This window comes from Ranitomeya variabilis, chromosome 1, assembly GCF_051348905.1.
Source record: "Ranitomeya variabilis isolate aRanVar5 chromosome 1, aRanVar5.hap1, whole genome shotgun sequence".
In the NCBI taxonomy this organism is placed as follows: domain Eukaryota; kingdom Metazoa; phylum Chordata; class Amphibia; order Anura; family Dendrobatidae; genus Ranitomeya; species Ranitomeya variabilis.
In genome coordinates this window covers 814,518,091-814,536,695 of record NC_135232.1, presented here as the reverse complement: position 1 = coordinate 814,536,695, position 18,605 = coordinate 814,518,091, and the positions used below count along the sequence as shown (strand labels likewise).

The 18,605-nt window shown below is 44.8% G+C and overlaps 1 protein-coding gene across 1 annotated transcript in view; it reads right to left on the bottom strand.

Annotated features, from left to right (window-relative positions):
* CFAP299 (cilia and flagella associated protein 299) overlaps positions 1-18,605 on the bottom strand; it is an 878,688-nt gene that overhangs the window by 796,429 nt on the left and 63,654 nt on the right. The gene's annotated exons all lie outside the window — the stretch shown is intronic.

Here is an 18,605-nt window from a genome sequence, read left to right as displayed (position 1 = left end):
TGACAAATATCCTTAATGTCCTTAATTCCCCTGGTTAAGTGGAAACACCAGGGGCAGACAGAAAATATATACAAGATATAGGCATGCCAAGTATATGCACACCTGGTCATAATTGTTGGTACCCCTCGTTTAATGACAGAAAAACCCACAATGGTGGCAGAAATAACTTGAATCTGACACAAGTTATCATAGATTAAAAAAAATCTATGAAAATGAACAAATAAAAGTCAGACATTGTTTTTCAACCATGCTTCCACCGAATTTAAAAAAAATAAAACTCATGAAATAGGTCTGGACAAAAATTATGGTACCCCTGAAAATAATGTGACAAAAGGGACATGTTAAATCAAGGTGTGTCCACTAATTAGCATCACATGTGTCTACAATCTTGGAATCAGTGACTGGAACTGTATATAAATAATAATAAATAATAATAAAAATAATAATATAGGGCCACAGATACTGTGCTTTTTGGTGACATGGTGTGTATCACACTCAACGTGGACCAGAGGAAGCGAAAGAAAGAGTTGTCTCAGGAGATTATAAAGAAAATTATAGACAAACATGTTAAAGGTAAAAGTTATAAGTCCATCTCCAAGCAGCTTGATGTTCCTGTGACTACAGTTGCACATATTATTTAAGATCCATGGGACTGAAGCTAACCTCCCTGGACGTGGTTGAAGGAGGAAAATTGATGACAAATCAAAGAGATGGATAATATGAATGGTAACAAAAAAGCCCAGAAAAACATCTAAGTAAATTAAAGGTGAACTTCAAGCTTAAGGAACATCAGTGTCAGATCGCACCATCCGTCATTGTCTGAGCCAAAGTGGACTTAATGGGAGATAACCAAAGACTACACCATTGTTGAAAAAATATCATAAAAAAGCCAGACTGGAATTTGAAAAAACTACATGTTGACAAGCCAAAAAGCTTCAGGGAGAATGTCCTTTGGACAGATGAGACAAAAATGGAACTTTTTGGCAAGGAATATCAGCTCTATGTTTACAGACGGAAAAATTAAGCATATTAAGAAAAGAACACTGTTCCTACTGTGAAACATGGAGGAGGCTCTGTTATGCTCCAGTGCTCCTTTGCTACATCTGGCACAAGGTGTCTAGAAACTGTGCAGAGTACAATGAAATCTCAAGACTATCAAGGGATTCTAGAGAGAAATGTGCTGCCCAGTGTCAGAAAGCTTGATCTCAGTTGCAGGTCATGGGTCTTGTAACAGGATAATGACCCAAACACACAGCTAAAAACACCCAAGAAAGGCTAAGAGGAAAACATTGGACTATTCGGAAGTGGCCTTCTATGAGCCGTGACCTAAATCTTATGGAGCATCTTTGGAAAGAGCTGAACAATGCCGTCTGGAAAAGGCAACCTTCAAACACGAGACAACTGGAGCAGTTTTCTCTTAAGGAGTGGGCCAAAATAACTGTCAAGAGGTGCAGAAGTCTCACTGACAGTTACAGAAATTGTTTGATTGCAGTGATTGCCTCAAAAGGTTGTGCAACAAAATATTAAGTTAAGGGTACCATAATTTCTGTCCAGACCTATTTCATGAGTTTAATTTTTTTTTTTATTCTGTGGAAGCATGGTGGAAAGCAATGTCTGACTTTCATTTGTTCATTTTCATAGATTTTGTATTACTTTTGTCAGATTCAAGTTATTTCTGTGACCATTGTGTGTTTTTCTGTCATTAAACGAGGGGTACAAACAATTTTGAGCATGTGTGTATATTAAAAGAGAAATGGGTACCTGCACTAAGTAACCGGAAAAACAAAGAAACAAACCCAAAATTGTCCAAATATTGTTTAAAATGGGTTTATGGATGCGATAGATGTCCTGGCTAGTTTGGGGGGAATTTACTATACTCAAAATCCTCTAAGCTCACATTTCCTATCTTTGGAGGTTGGCACCCTAAATCAGCATGCCAGTGGCGCCACCACTCACAAGTCATCTGTCCCTCAGTATCCCTATATGCCCCTAATCCCTCTAGTCCCGCCTATCATCCTGCAACCTTCCCCTTTAATGGTACAAACATCTCTGCTGCTTGCTGTTATCTGCCGCCTATCATCCTGCAACCTTCCCCTTTAATGGTACAAACATCTCTGCTGCTTGCTGTTATCTGCCACCTATCATCCTGCAACCTTCCCCTTTAATGGTACAAACATCTCTGCTGCTTGCTGTTATCTGCTGCCTACCATCCTGCAACCTTGCCTTTAATGTGCCTGTTGAATGTTTGCTAAATTCATTTGTTGCATTGTCTTACTTACTGCTGTACATCCATGCTGGGGTCACAGGAGATATTATCGTGGTCAAGGTGTTAGAGCATATGGTTGTTGCCAGGCTCAGTGCCTTTGATTATGTAACCTCCCCTGGGGTGTTGGTCAATTGCTAATTTATCCCAAATAAGGACCCACAATCCCTCTCACCTGATCCTTTACTCAGTCCTATAAATTCAGTAGCATCTTAAGGGGGGCACGCGTGTGGGGTCAGGCCCGCGCATCCCTGCAGCAAAGCATCATGCAGCTAAGCATACAGACGCCGCAGTTATTTCAACGGCAGTTAGTCACGGCAGGAGTCAGGACCCCACTCTATGTATCTGTTTCTTTTGGGTATGTCTTCTGAGTAAAATGTTTAGAATTGAGAGTCCTCAGTCTTCTGAGTAAGCAATTCTTATTTACTTGGACCTAGCTTTTCTATTAACCCTTCTTACTCCATCATGTTTACATGTGCCCTTACAGTGTTTGCTCCACTAATCCTCTCTCTCCTTCGATATCACAAACCCCAGCACTCTCTAACCTAGTAATCCTCTCCCCTTCCCTCCCCACCTGTCCTCCTCTGCAGACCTGCTCCTCAACCTCAAATTCGTCCTAAGATAATAAACAAGTCGGCTACTCTCTTTCTCCCACCTGCTCTCTCTCTACTTCTCCTCACTGCTGGAGACATATCTCCCATCCCCGGACCACCACATCTCATACCTCCCATTACTACTCCCTCCTATCACTCCCTATCCAACATGAACTACCGCAATCTTTCCAACATAAAACCCATGTCCCTGATGCCCACCCCCCTGCTCCCCCTCTCTGGAGCACTCTGGAATGCCCGCTCAATCTGCAATAAGCTTCATGTGATTCACAACCTTTTTCTCTCCCGCAATCTTGCCTTCATTGGCCTCACAGAAACATGGCTAACACCCTCTGACACCGCCTCCCCTGCTGCGCTGTGTTACGGAGGCCTCCACTTCACCCACACTCCTCGACCCGGCAACAAACATGGTGGAGGAGTGGGTCTTCTCCTTTCTTCAAACTGCACCTTTAACCCAATCCCGCCTCTTCCCTCCCTTATTCTCCCCTCTTTTGAAGTCCATTCTGTCCGCATCTACTCTCCCTCCAACCTCCAAGTGGCCATCATATACCGACCTCCAGGCCCAGCCACTGCCTTTATTGACCAATTCTCCACCTGGCTTCTTCACTTTCTCTCTGCTGACATTCCCACCATCATCATGGGTAACTTCAACATCCCCATTGATACCCTTCAGTCAACAGCCTCCAAACTACTGTCCCTTACCTCATCCTTTGGACTCACTCAACGGGCCTCCGCAGCCACCCACACGCATACACTAGACCTGGTATTCACCCGTCTCTGCTCTCTATCTAACTTCACCACCTCCCCTCTCCCTCTATCCGACCACCATCTGCTCACCTTCTCATCCCTGTCCTCCTCACCGGTCATCCATGTCCAGCAACATGCGCACCCCCGCGGAAACATTGCACACCTAGACACCCACACACTCTCTGACTCCATCCTACCACTGGCATCCATATCCTCACTCCACAACACAGACACTGCCACTGCTTTCTACAATGCCACTCTCGCATCAGCTATTGACACGGTTGCCCCTCTCGTCCATGGCAGAGTGTGACGTATCAACAGACAACCTTGGCACAATAACACCACTAAAAAGCTCCGGCAAGTGTCCAGGGTTGCAGAGCAGCGTTGGAAGAAAACACACTCGCAAGATGACTTCACTGTATTCAAACAAGCAACACTCGCATTCAAATCTGCTCTCACCTCTGCTAAACAGGCCTACTTCACAACCCTCGTATCTTCCCTATCCTACAACCCCAAACAGTTATTCAAAACCTTTAACTCCCTCCTCCACACCCCACTGCCCCCTCCAACCTCCCTCATCTCTGCTGAGGACTTTGCCACACACTTTAAAAATAAGATCGACCAGACAAGGCAAGTCTTCATTGTTCAACCACCACAACCCCTTTGTATACCAGACCAATGCCCAAACCCCATAACATCCCTATCCAACATCACCGAAGGGGGGCTTAATTGTCTCCTCTCCAAATTGCACCTCACCACCTGTGCGCTCGACCCCATCCCATCCCACCTCCTCCCCAACCTCACCACCACACTTATCCCATCCCTAACCCACCTCTTCAACCTATCACTATCTTCTGGCACCTTCCCTTCTGCTTTCAAACACGCCACAATCACACCTATCCTTAAAAAGCCGACCCTCGATCCAACTGCTATGTCCAGCTATCGCCCAATATCACTGCTCCCATTCACTTCCAAACTCCTGGAGCAGCATGTCCACTCTGAACTTTCCTCCCACCTCTCATCTAACTTGCTATTTGAAGGGGGGCTTAACTGTCTCCTCTCCAAATTGCACCTCTCCACCTGTGCGCTCGACCCCATCCCATCCCACCTCCTCCCCAACCTCACCACCACACTGATCCCATCCCGAACCCAACTGTTCAACCTATCACTAACTTCTGGCACCTTCCCTTCTGCATTCAAACATGCCACAATCACACCTATCCTTAAAAAGCCAACCCTCGATCCAACTGCTATGTCCAGCTATCGCCCAATATCGCTGCTTTCATTCGCTTCCAAACTCCTGGAGCAGCACGTCCACGCTGAACTTTCCTCCCACCTCTCATCTAACTTGTTGTTCGACAATCTACAATCTGGTTTCCGCCCCCATCACTCAACCGAGACTGCCCTGACCAAAATCACTAACGACCTACTTACCGCCAAAGCTACTGGACAATACTCTGTACTCCTCCTTCTAGACCTGTCCTCTGCTTTTGACACAGTTGACCACTGCCTTCTACTACAGATCCTCTCCTCCTTTGGCATCAAAGACTTCACCCTATCCTGGATCGCCTCGTACCTTTCCAATCGCACTTTCAGCGTCTCCCACTCCCACACTACCTCCTCATCCCACCCTCTCTCTGTTGGAGTCCCCCAAGGCTCTGTTCTAGGACCCCTACTCTTCTCAATCTATACACTTGGCTTGGGACAACTCATAAAGTCCCATGGATTCCAGTACAACCTCTCTGCTGTCCAGAATCCCAGAGTGCCAGAGTGCCTATCAGCCATATCCTTCTTCTCCTCTCGCTTCCTCAGACTCAATGTGGACAAATCTGAACTCATCATCTTTCCTCCATCCCACAGATCTTCCTTACCTGACCTATCTATTGCAATCAATGACATCATGCTTCCCCCGTACCGGAAGTCCGCTGCCTCGGAGTAACCTTCGACTCTGCCCTGTCCTTCAAACCGCACATCCAAGCTCTTTCCACCTCCTGTCGCCTCCAGCTCAAAAATATCTCCAGAATCCGTCCTTTCCTCAACCTTCAATCTACTAAAATGCTTGTGCATGCCATCATCATCTCCCGCCTTGACTACTGCAACATCCTTTTCTGTGGCCTTCCTGCTAACACCTTTGCACCTCTCCAGTCCATCCTTAACTCTGCTGCCCGACTAATCCATTTCTCTCCTCGCTACTCCTCCGCTTCCCCCCTCTGCAAATCTCTTTACTGGCTCTCATTCCCTCAGCGTATCCAGTTCAAATTACTAATACTGACCTACAAGGCCATCCATAACCTGTCTCCTCCATATATCTCTGAACTAATCTCCATATATCTTCCCTCACGTAATCTCCGGTCCTCCCAAGACCTCCTTCTCTCCTCCACACTTATTCGCTCCTCATCCAATCGCCTCCAACACTTCTCCCGAATATCCCCCATCCTCTGGAATTCTCTGCCCCAACACGTCCGGTTATCCACCACATTCGGATCCTTCAGACGGAGCCTGAAAACACATCTCTTCAGGAAAGCCTACAGCCTGCACTGACCCCGCTGCCTCCTCATCACTACTGAAGCTACCGCCTCACCAACACCGGAGCTCCTGCAACCCCCAACCTACTGTCTCCTTCCCCATAATCCTGCAGAATGTAAGCCCACAAGGGCAGGGTCCTCGCCACTCTGTATCAGTCTGTCATTGTAAGTTTGTCTACTGTAAGTGATATCTGTAACTTGTATGTAACCCCTTCTCATGTACAGCACTATGGAATCAATGGTGCTATATAAATAAATAATAATAATAATAATAATAATAATAGTTGAATAGATACACCTGAGGCAGAGAGAAAAAATATTCAGTACATAGTGTGTCAGTATTTCTCGTAGAAGGGTCTAAGTACATCCACTAAACCATCAGATATATATACAGTAAAAAGATTCCAAGCAAGCCATGGGTTGACAGGATAAGTCAAACAAACACCAACAGAAGTTTCTTTTGCCAAAGGATCTCTCTAAACTATGTCAAAGTGAGCACTTAGGGTATGTGCACATGTTGCGGATTTGCTGTGGATCCGCAGCGTTTTTTGAGGTGCAGAAACGCTGCAGATCCGCAATTGATTTACAGTACAATGTAAATATATGAAGAAAAAAAATGCTGTGCACACTTCACAGAAAATCCGCTACAGAAAATCCGCTGCGGAAACTCTGCAGTTTTAAAGAAATAGCATGTCAATTCTTTTTTGTGAATCTGCAGTGTTTTTGTACCCACTCCATTATAGAAAACCGCAGGGGTAAAAACCGCAGCAAATCCGCAAGAAAACCGCAGCAAAAACGCACAAAACAACGCTGCGGAACCGCACAAAAAACCTCAGGTGTGTTTTCTGCCAGGAGAGACAGAATCCGCACCAGAAATTCCTAAGCCGAATCCGCAACGTGTGCACATAGCCTTAATAGGTGTTTATAAGGTCAGATATATTATCATATATCAACATGTACACAACAATGTACCACCGCTACCAAGATATTGGTACGACAATAGTTCATACAATAAGAGACAATTTAGTAACTTATATGTAGGTGAAAACACAATTACATCCAATATAATAATTATAATGTTATCATAGATGCAAATATAAAATGACAGACCACGCACCATGATACTTATCAGTCCACATATTCTTCTGGGTTACATCTTGATGTGTTTCCCCACCGGATGTTAGTTCATAAGATCTACAGTACAGGCCAAAAGTTTGGACACACCTTCTCATTTACAGATTTTTCTGTATTTTCATGACTATGAAAATTGTACATTCACACTAAAGGCATCAAAACTATGAACTAACACATGTGGAATTATATGCTTAACAAAAAGTGTAAAACAACTGAAATTATGTCTTATATTCTAGGTTCTTCAAAGTAGCCACCTTTTGCTTTGATGACTGCTTTGCACACTCTTGGCATTCTCTTGATGAGCTTCAAGAGGTAGTCACCGGGAATGGTTTTCACCTCACAGGTGTGCCTTGTCAGGTTTAATAAGTGAGATTTCTTGCCTTATAAATGGGGTTGGAACCATCAGTTGTGTTGTGCAGAAGTCTGGTGGATACACAGCTGATAGTCCTACTGAAAAGACTGTTAGAATTTGTATTATGGCAAGAAAAAAGCAGCTAAGTAAAGAAATAAAACACAACTGGTGGTAGCAGCGAGTAGTCTTGAGTTATCGTGGAGTTCGCATTGACTGTATCAGGAGTATATAAAGTTAAGTCCATATATATTTGGACAGAGACAACATTTTTCTAATTTTGGTTATAGACATTACCACAATGAATTTTAAACAAAACAATTCAGATGCAGTTGAAGTTCAGACTTTCAGCTTTCATTTGAGGGTATCCACATTAAAATTGGACGAAGGGTTTAGGAGTTTCAGCTCCTTAACATGTGCCACCCTGTTTTTAAAGGGACCAAAAGTAATTGGACAATTGACTTCAAGGCTATTTCATGGACAGGTGTGGGCAATCCCTTCGTTATGTCATTCTCAATTAAGTAGATAAAAGGCCTTGAGTTGATTTGAGGTGTGGTGCTTGCATTTGGAAGGTTTTGCTGTAAAGTAAACATGCGGTCAAAGGAGCTCTCCATGCAGGTGAAACAAGCCATCCTTAAACTGCGAAAACATAAAAAACCCATCAGAGAAATTGCTACAATATTAGGAGTGGCAAAATCTACAGGTTGGTACATCCTGAGAAAGAAAGAAAGCACTGGTGAACTCATCAATGCAAAAAGACCTGGGCGCCCACGGAAGACAACAGTGGTGGATGATCGCAGAATAATCTCCATGCTGGAGAGAAACCCCTTCACAACAGCCAACCAAGTGAACAACACTCTCCAGGAGGTAGGCGTATCAATATCCAAATCTACCATAAAGAGAAGACTGCATGAAAGTAAATACTGAGGGTACACTGCACGGTGCAAGCCACTCATGAGCATCAAGAATAAAAAGGCTAGACTGGACTTTGCTTAAAAACATCTAAAAAAAGCCAGCACAGTTCTGGAAGAACATTCTTTGGACAGATGAAACCAAGATCAACCTCTACCAGAATGATGGAAAGAGAAAAGCATGGCGAAGGTGTGGTACAGCTCATAATCCAAAACATACCACATCATCTGTAAAACACGGCAGAGGCAGTGTGATGGCTTGGGCATGCATGGCTGCCAGTGGCACTGGGTCACTAGTGTTTATTGATGATGTGACACAGCACAGAAGCAGCCGAATGAATTCTGAGGTATTCAGAGACATACTGTGTGCTCAGATCCAGCCAAATGCAGCAAAACTGATTGGCTTTATGTTTTGGGTCATTGTCCATCTGTAGTATGAAACGATGACCAAAGCAACACAGGAGTTTCTTAAAGCAAAGAAGTGGAATATTCCTGAATGGCCAAGTCAGTCACCTGATCTCAACCCAATTGAGCATGCATTTCACTTGTTAAAGACTAAACTTCAGACAGAAAGGCCCACAAACAAACAGCAACTAAAAACCACCGCAGTGAAGGCCTGGCAGAGCATCAAAAAGGAGGAAACACAACGTTTGGTGATGTCCATGAGTTCAAGACTTCAGGCAGTCATTGCTAACAAAGGGTTTTCAACCAAGTACAGAAAATGAACATTTTATTTAAAATTATTTAATCTGTCCAATTACTTTTGGTCCCTTTAAAAACAGGGTGGCACATGTTAAGGAGCTGAAACTCCTAAACCCTTCATCCAATTTTAATGTGGATACCCTCAAATGAAAGTTAAAAGTCTGAACTTCAACTGCATCTGAATTGTTTTGCTTAAAATTCATTGTGGTAATGTCTATAATCTAAATTAGAAAAATGTTGTCTCTGTCCAAATATATATGGACTTAACTGTACATATATTCCATGTATTGGAATCGGAGGTGTACATACTGTATGCTGTTAGTTTCCTAATATCAGCCCTATTAGTGATCGTCAGTCAAACGCGCAATTGTCTGGATGATAGGGAGGCAGCAGAGAGCTATTTGCTCCAAAGATAACAGCGAGTAGATCTGAATGACCTCCCAGGCTGTAATCTTTGACAAATTGGTGGCAAGCGGTGGGAAATTTCAGAACATCAGTGCTCTGGCTTGAGAAATCATCCCTGTCACTGAAAACTTGCATGGTTCTTGTGAGAATTTTATGCAACGTGTGAGGAATCAGATTCAGTGTTTTAATTTTTTTTTTTCTCGGACTGTTGCAAGGTGATGCAGAGCCAGTCCATCACCTAAGCCCTGATGAAGGGGAGGCCAGCCAACGCGCAGGTGGCTGCAGAGGTTCCACCTGTGAATACTAGCCATACCCGCAACCAGGGTAGTGTGGACCCCCACCTGCAGATGGTAACTCGATGCAAAGGATCGAGAGGGACATCTGAACCTGATTCAGCAGTACTGAGAGGCTGAGAAAGCTGAGTGTCAAGTCTAGTGACAGGCCAACGCCGAGTGGGAGCAGCGACAGTACAAGCTGGAGTAAGCCCAAATCCAGAGATATCCACACCACTGGGCCAAGAGTTTCGCAATGCCAACAGTCTCAAACCCCGCCCTGAGCATTTACCTATGATAGACAAGGATGAGGACGTGAACATATTTGTGCAGGGGGGTTGAAAAAACCTGCAGACAGTACCAGCTGCCTGAGGACCAGTGGGCCTGATTAACCTCAGAGCTCTGAAGAAAAGCTCTGGAGGTGTTTGCTTCTCTCCTGCGAGACTAAGATGGAGAGTATGAGGTGAGGCCATCAAACAGGCCCTGATAAAGTACCGACACCAGAGATGTACTGCAAAAACTTCCAGGCCCTTCAGTGTGGACCATAGAACAGCTACAGGGATTTGGTGCATGGGCTCACAACCAACTTCAACCAGTGGATCCAGGGACTATCAGTTACCACCTTTGAGGAATTGCAGGACCTGATGATGAAAGACCAGTTCCTTCATATCTACCCTGTGGAGGTGCGACAGTTCGTGCTGATCCAGGAGCCAAACGAGGCTGCTAAAGCAGCACAGATTGCAGATGCCTATGAGGCCAGACATACGCCTGAGGTGTGGAAGTCAGTTGTCGCAAGCTGGAAAGGGTGTAAGTCGACAACCATCCCCATAGCCTTCTGGGGTCCTGCCCCATCTTCTGGCACCAGGCCTGCATCTGACTCCCGCCAGTGCTATACCTGCAACCAAACTGATCACATCAGCCTAGTGTGCCCATAGAGGCAACACAATACTGGTGGGCTTAAGGACACCGACACAGGACATACCCTCATCCACCCTAAGGTTGTGCTACTGGAAGAATTAATCCCTGGGAAGACCCTGACTGTCGAGGGGTTTGGAGGTGTTTGCCATTTCTTACTGATGGCCCAAGTTTTCCTGGATTGGTCTGCAGGGACAGAGATAAGGCAAGTGGAAATTTCCAAGAACTCCCCACAAATGTGTTACTGGGAACTGATCTGGAAAGTCCAATATCTTACTGACAACCGTTCAAGATTTGACATGTCATGCATTACAATGGTTAATACTGGGAACGTGAATGTTATGCATAAGGAAAACATGTTCTGTAGTAAGGGAGAACTCAGCCACGTCACACTTCGGGGTGATGTTGCTGAGGATCCCCTTAAAGGAGCCAGCATAAATGGCGATGGGGACAGGGATCGCGAAGCAGGTGATACCATGCAGCTGAACAGTGTCACGATGGACGGTGATATGATTATGTGGTAGCTGCCACATAATTAGCATGGCTCCTGAGGTAACAGGAGGATGGGCAGAAGCATGGGAATCATAAGGAAGGCTGTCGCATGCAGCTGGCCAGGGTCATGACAGTGACATGGTCAGTGGTAGCTGCCCCATAATTAGCACAGCACTTACGATAACAAGGGAGGCAGGAAGGGTCTAACCCCCAGACTGTCCGGTTAGTGGGAATGTATGTCCCACAACTGATCAGGGTGACAAAAAGGTGCCTTCTGTCAGGGCGATGGGAAAATAGTACCCAAAGCCTGTCAGGGGTGTGGTAAAGCTGTACCCCGAGTCTGTCAGGATGGTGGGAAGGAGTGTCCCACAACTTGTCAGGGTGATCAGATAGCAAGATTGGTTAGAGTGGCAGGAATGTAGCATTCACAGTTTCTCAGAGTGGTGGGAGAGTTGGATCCACAGTCTGTCACAAAAATAGGAAAACTTTGATATCCCCCAGAGAGACGGCTTATCTAGCATCTGTCAAATGTGGCCTGAGAGACAGGAATGCAAAAAACATTCTTCTGGACCCTCATCATCCAGCTGGATAACAGTCCCTGTTAGGTGGGGGTCTTAGTGTCATTTCTGGCTACCTCTAGCCAGGAATCTCAGACCTGACTATTGAGGTCAAGAGACTGAGATGGCCACTCCAGAACCTTCACCTTGTTCTGCTGCAGCCAATGACAGGTCGACTTGGCCTTGTGTTTTGGATCATTGTCATGTTGGAACGTCCAAGTACGTCCCATGAGCAGCTTCCGGGATGATGAGTTCAAATTTGTCTCCAGTATTTGTTGATAACGTTCTGCATTCATCTTTCCTTCAACTTTGAACAAGTTTCCTGTGCCTTTGTAGCTCACACATCCCCAAAACATCAGCGATCCACCTCCGTGTTTTACAGTAGGAATGGTGTTCCTTCAATCATAGGCCTTGTTGACCTATCTCAAAATTTTACATTTATGGTTGTGGACAAGTTAAATTTGGATCTTATCACTCTAAATTTACCTTGTTCCAGAAGTTTTGAGGCTTGTCTCTGTGTTGTTTTGCGCATTGTAGGCGAAATACTTTGTGGCATTTGCACAGAAATAGCTTTCTACTGGCAACTCAACCATGCAGCCCATTTTTCTTCAAGTGCCTCCTTATTGTGCATCTTGAAACAGCCACACCGCTAGTTTTCAGAAAGTCCTATATTTCAGTTGATGTTATTTGTGGGTTTTTCTTTGCATCCCAAACAATTTTCCTGACAGTTGTGGACAACATGTTTGTTGGTCTACCTGACTGTAGTTTTGTTTTTACAGAGTCCCTAATTTTCCATTTGTTAATCACAGTTTGAAAGCTGCTGACTGACATTATCAAATGTTTGGATATCATTTTGTATCCCTTTCCTGTTTTATACAGTTCAAATATCTTTTCCCATAGATCCATTGACAATTATTTTGCTTTCCCCATGATTCACAATCTAGAAATGTCAGTGGCTGGATGAAAGATGCAAGAGTCTGTCTGGATCCCAGAAACACACTCAGCTTTTATGCACACATACTGATTCCAAGCAAACAGGTCACGTGTGAGGATGTTACCTTTAGTAGCCATTCAAACCTATTTGTGTCAACTTCTGTGAATGCTATCAGGCCAAAATCACCAGGGTATGTGAACTTTTGATCAGGGTCATTTGGAAGTTTTGGGTTGTCATTATGATTTAAAAAGAAAACACAGTAGCTTGACAATAAATGGCTTCACCCAACCACTAACCATGAGTGGAGAAAAAGCTTTCTCGCTATCATTGATATTCTCAGAAAAAAGGACAAGAAAGCAAAGATTCTACAGGGGTATGTAAACTTTTGAGCACAGCTGTAACCCCCTCGGAGAGGCTAATCTCCACATCCCAGAAGGAGAGGGTATGGTGAGATCCAGGAAGGATGCTCCGTAATGCAGGCTTTTGGGGATGATCTGTAAATCAGCCCCCATGCTCCCTCAAAAATGGGGAGATGCCATAGAAAATATTAAAATCTCTGAAGCCACTAGTGAGGGGGGCATTGACCCCCCCTTTCCTCTTCCTCTCACTCAGGAATTGCAGTAGCAAAAATAGCTGACAGTTTGAGTCTCGTAGAATTAGAATGGTACAATGGGCTTAAAGAAGCAGGAAATCAGATATAGCTGGATAGTGAAATATTAATTAACATGCAGGCAGCAGTGCCAATGAGAATGTCTATTGTGCGTAGACAAAGGTATTTAGTTCGGACAGGCAATTAAGGCAGGAAAGGTCTTTAAAGGGAATCTGTCACCTAATTTTGGGCCTATAACATTCTGTAATGCTAAAAAAAAACACAAAAATTGAGCTTAACTTGAGTTGGTACACATGCAAAAGTTACCTTGACGCGGTGGGAAGGCTTTTGTGCTATTTTTTGATTAAAAAAAAAAAACAGTATTACTAAAAACTGTGTTATTTAAATGCAGTTTTGCTTTTTTACTTCGTTACATCAGGGTTTTTGCTTACTTTTTCTCTTGTAGGTTTTAATGTTTTGTGGCCTGTTATGATCCTAGTGGTAGAGGATCTCAGTTCCAGCTAAGTCCGCAAACACAAAAACCAGCTCATAGGGAGGTGGTAACTTGGCTGACCGTATATCTGATCCTAGCACAATAACTAGAAGTAGCCAGGGAACATACCTACGTTGATTCTAGACTTCTCGCACCAGCCGGAGAACTAACTAACCCTTTCAGAGAAAATAAGACCTCACTTGCCTCAAGAGAAAGAACCCCAAAGTTATGATACAAGCCCCCCACAAATAATAACGGTGAGGTAAGAAGAAAAGACAAACGTAAGTATGAACTAGATTTAGCAAAGAGAGGCCCACTAATTAATAGCAGAAAATAGGAAGAGAACTTATGCGGTCAGCAAAAACCCTACAAAAATATCCACGCTGAATATCCAAGAACCCCCGCACCGACTAAAGGTGTGGGGGGAGAATATCAGCCCCCTAGAGCTTCCAGCAAAAATCAGGAATCACATTGTAACAGGCTGGAACAAAATAGCAGCAATGCGAATAAACAAAAATAAGAAAGCAGGACTTAGCTTATCTTGCAAAAAGCAGGAGACCAGGAGTCAGGAGCAAACAGACATAGACTGACTACATCGATTCCAGGCACTAGACTGAGTTTCCAGGAAGTCTAAATAGGAACACCCAAGGCCTAACGAACCAGGTGGGTACCAACCTGGAGAAAGACAATCCACGTGTCATACCGCCAGTGATCACAAGAGGGAGCCAAGAAATACAGTTCACAACAGTACCCCCCCTTTAAGGAGGGGTCACCGAACCCTCACCAAGACCACCAGGGCGATCAGGATGAGCAGCGTGAAAGGCACGAACCAAATCGGCCGCATGAACATCAGAGGCGACCACCCAGGAATTATCCTCCTGACCATAGCCCTTCCACTTGACCAGATACTGAAGCCTCCGTCTAGAGAGACGAGAATCCAAGATCTTCTCCACCACGTGCTCCAACTCGCCCTCAACCAAGACCGGAGCAGGAGGGTCAACAGCAGGAACCACAGGCACAATGTACCGCCGCAACAAAGACCTATGGAACACATTGTGAATGGCAAATGACACCGGAAGATCCAAACGAAAAGACACCGGATTAAGGACTTCCAAAATTTTATAAGGACCAATAAAGCGAGGCTTAAACTTAGGAGAGGAAACCTTCAGAGGGACATACCGAGAAGACAACCAAACCAAATCCCCAACACGAAGTCGGGGACCCACACCGTGGCGGCGGTTGGCAAAACGCTGAGCCTTCTCTTGTGACAATTTCAAGTTGTCCACCACATGATTCCAAATCCGCTGCAACCTATCCACCACGGAATCCACCCCAGGACAATCAGAAGATTCAACATGACCCGAGGAAAAACGAGGATGAAAACCAGAGTTGCAGAAAAATGGCGAAACCAAAGTAGCAGAACTAGCCCGATTATTGAGGGCAAACTCAGCCAATGGCAAGAAGGTCACCCAATCGTCCTGATCCGCAGAAACAAAACATCTCAAATAAGCCTCCAGCGTCTGATTAGTTCGCTCAGTTTGGCCATTAGTCTGAGGATGAAAGGCAGATGAGAACGACAAATCAATGCCCATCTTAGCACAAAAAGATCGCCAGAACCTGGACACAAACTGGGATCCTCTGTCAGACACGATATTCTCAGGAATGCCATGCAAACGAACCACATTCTGAAAGAACAAAGGAACCAGATCGGAAGAGGAAGGCAACTTAGGCAAGGGCACCAAATGGACCATCTTGGAAAAGCGATCACACACCACCCAGATGACAGACATTCCTTGGGACACCGGAAGATCTGAAATGAAATCCATGGAAATGTGTGTCCATGGCCTCTTCGGGACGGGCAAGGGCAAAAGCAACCCGCTGGCACGAGAACAGCAAGGCTTAGCCCGAGCACAAATCCCACAGGACTGCACAAAAGAACGCACATCACGCGACAAGGAAGGCCACCAAAAGGACCTAGCTACCAAATCTCTGGTACCAAAAATCCCAGGATGCCCTGCCAACACTGAGGAATGAACCTCGGAGATAACTCTGCTGGTCCTTTTATCAGGAACAAACAGTCTATCAGGTGGGCAAGGGTCAGGTCTACCAGCCTGAAATCTCTGCAGCACACGTCGCAAATCAGTAGAAATGGCCGACAAGATTACTCCCTCTTTAAGAATACCAGCTGGCTCTGAGACTCCCGGAGAGTCAGGCACAAAACTCCTAGAAAGAGCATCAGCCTTCACATTCTTCGAACCAGGCAGGTATGAGACCACAAAGTCAAAACGGGAGAAAAACAGCGACCAACGAGCCTGTCTAGGATTCAAGCGCTTAGCAGACTCGAGATACATCAAATTTTTGTGATCAGTCAAGACCACCACACGATGCTTAGCTCCCTCGAGCCAATGACGCCACTCCTCAAATGCCCACTTCATGGCCAACAACTCCCGATTACCAACATCATAGTTCCGCTCCGCAGGCGAAAATTTCCTAGAAAAAAAAGCACAAGGTCTCATCACAGAGCAACCAGGGCCTTTCTGCGACAAAACAGCCCCTGCACCGATCTCAGAAGAGTCCACTTCAACCTGAAAGGGAAGTGAGACATCAGGCTGGCACAAAACAGGCGCCGAAGTAAACCGACGCTTCAGCTCCCGGAAAGCCTCCACGGCTGCCGGAGCCCAATTAGCCACATCAGAACCTTTCTTGGTCATATCCGTCAAAGGTTTAACAACGCTAGAGAAATTAGCAATAAAACGACGGTAGAAATTAGCAAAACCCAAGAACTTCTGAAGACTCTTAACAGACGTGGATTGAGTCCAATCATGAATAGCTCGGACCTTGACTGGGTCCATCTCCACTGTAGAAGGGGAGAAAATGAAACCCAGAAAGGAAACCTTCTGCACTCCAAAGAGACACTTTGAGCCCTTCACAAACAAAGCATTATCACGCAAAACCTGAAACACCATCCTGACTTGCTTTACATGAAAATCCCAATCATCAGAAAAAAACAGAATATCATCCAGATAAACAATCATAAATTTATCTAGATACTTCCGGAAGATGTCATGCATAAAGGACTGAAACACTGAAGGAGCATTAGAGAGCCCAAAAGGCATCACCAAATACTCAAAATGGCCTTCGGGCGTATTAAACGCAGTTTTCCATTCATCTCCCTGCTTAATGCGCACAAGGTTGTACGCACCACGAAGATCTATCTTGGTGAACCACTTGGCACCCTTAATCCGAGCAAACAAGTCCGACAATAGTGGCAACGGATACTGAAATTTGACCGTGATTTTATTCAGAAGCCGATAGTCTATACAAGGTCTCAAAGACCCGTCTTTTTTGGCTACAAAAAAGAATCCCGCACCAAGAGGGGAAGAGGATGGACGAATATGTCCTTTCTCCAAAGACTCCTTTATATAAGAACGCATTGCGGCATGTTCAGGTACAGATAGATTAAATAATCGTCCATTAGGAAATTTACTACCAGGAATCAAATCTATAGCGCAGTCACAGTCCCTATGAGGAGGAAGGGCACTGGAACCGGACTCACTAAATACATCCTGATAGTCCAACAAATACTCCGGAACTTCAGAAGGAGTAGAAGAAGCAATAGACACCGACGGGGAATCGCAATGAATTCCCTGACAACCCCAACTTGACACAGACATTGCCTTCCAATCCAAGACTGGATTATGGGTCTGTAACCATGGCAGACCTAAAACGACCAAATCATGCATTTTATGCAGAACAAGAAAACGAATCACCTCCCGATGTTCAGGAGTCATGCACATGGTCACTTGTGTCCAATACTGCGGTTTATTCTCCGCCAATGGCGTAGCATCAATTCCTCTAAGAGGAATGGGATTTTTTAAAGGCTCCAGGACAAAACCACAGCGCTTGGCAAACGACAAGTCCATAAGACTCAGGGCTGCACCTGAATCCACAAATGCCATAACAGGGTAGGAAGACAATGAGCAAATTAGAATTACAGACAAAATAAACTTAGGATGCAAATTACCAATGGTGACAGGACTAACCATCTTTGTTAGGCGTTTAGAGCATGCTGAGATAACATGTGTAGAATCACCACAGTAAAAACACAACCCATTCTGACGTCTATGATTTTGTCGTTTAGTTCTAGTCTGAATTCTATCACATAACATTGAGTCAGGTGTCTGTTCAGACAACACTGCCAGAGGATTAGCAGATTTGCGCTCCCGCAAACGCCGATCTATCTGAATGGCCAGAGCCATAGAATCACTCAGACTTGTAGGAATGGTAAAACCCACCATCACATTCTTAATGGCTTCAGAAAGGCCATTTCTGAAATTTGCGGCCAGAGCACACTCATTCCATTGAGAGAGCACGGACCATTTCCGAAATTTTTGGCAATACACTTCAGCCTCATCGTGGCCCTGAGAGATAGTCAGCAACGCTTTTTCTGCCTGAATTTCAAGATTGGGCTCCTCATAAAGCAATCACAGCGCCAGAAAAAACGCATCAATATTTACCAATGCCGGATCTCCTGGCGCCAATGAAAAGGCCCAATCCTGAGGGTCGCCACGCAAGAAAGAGATAACAATTTTAACTTCCTGAGCTGAGTCTCCAGACGAACGAGGTCTCAAAGATAGAAACAATTTACAATTATTCCTAAAATTCCTAAATTTAAATCGATCACCAGAGAAAAGCTCAGGAATAGG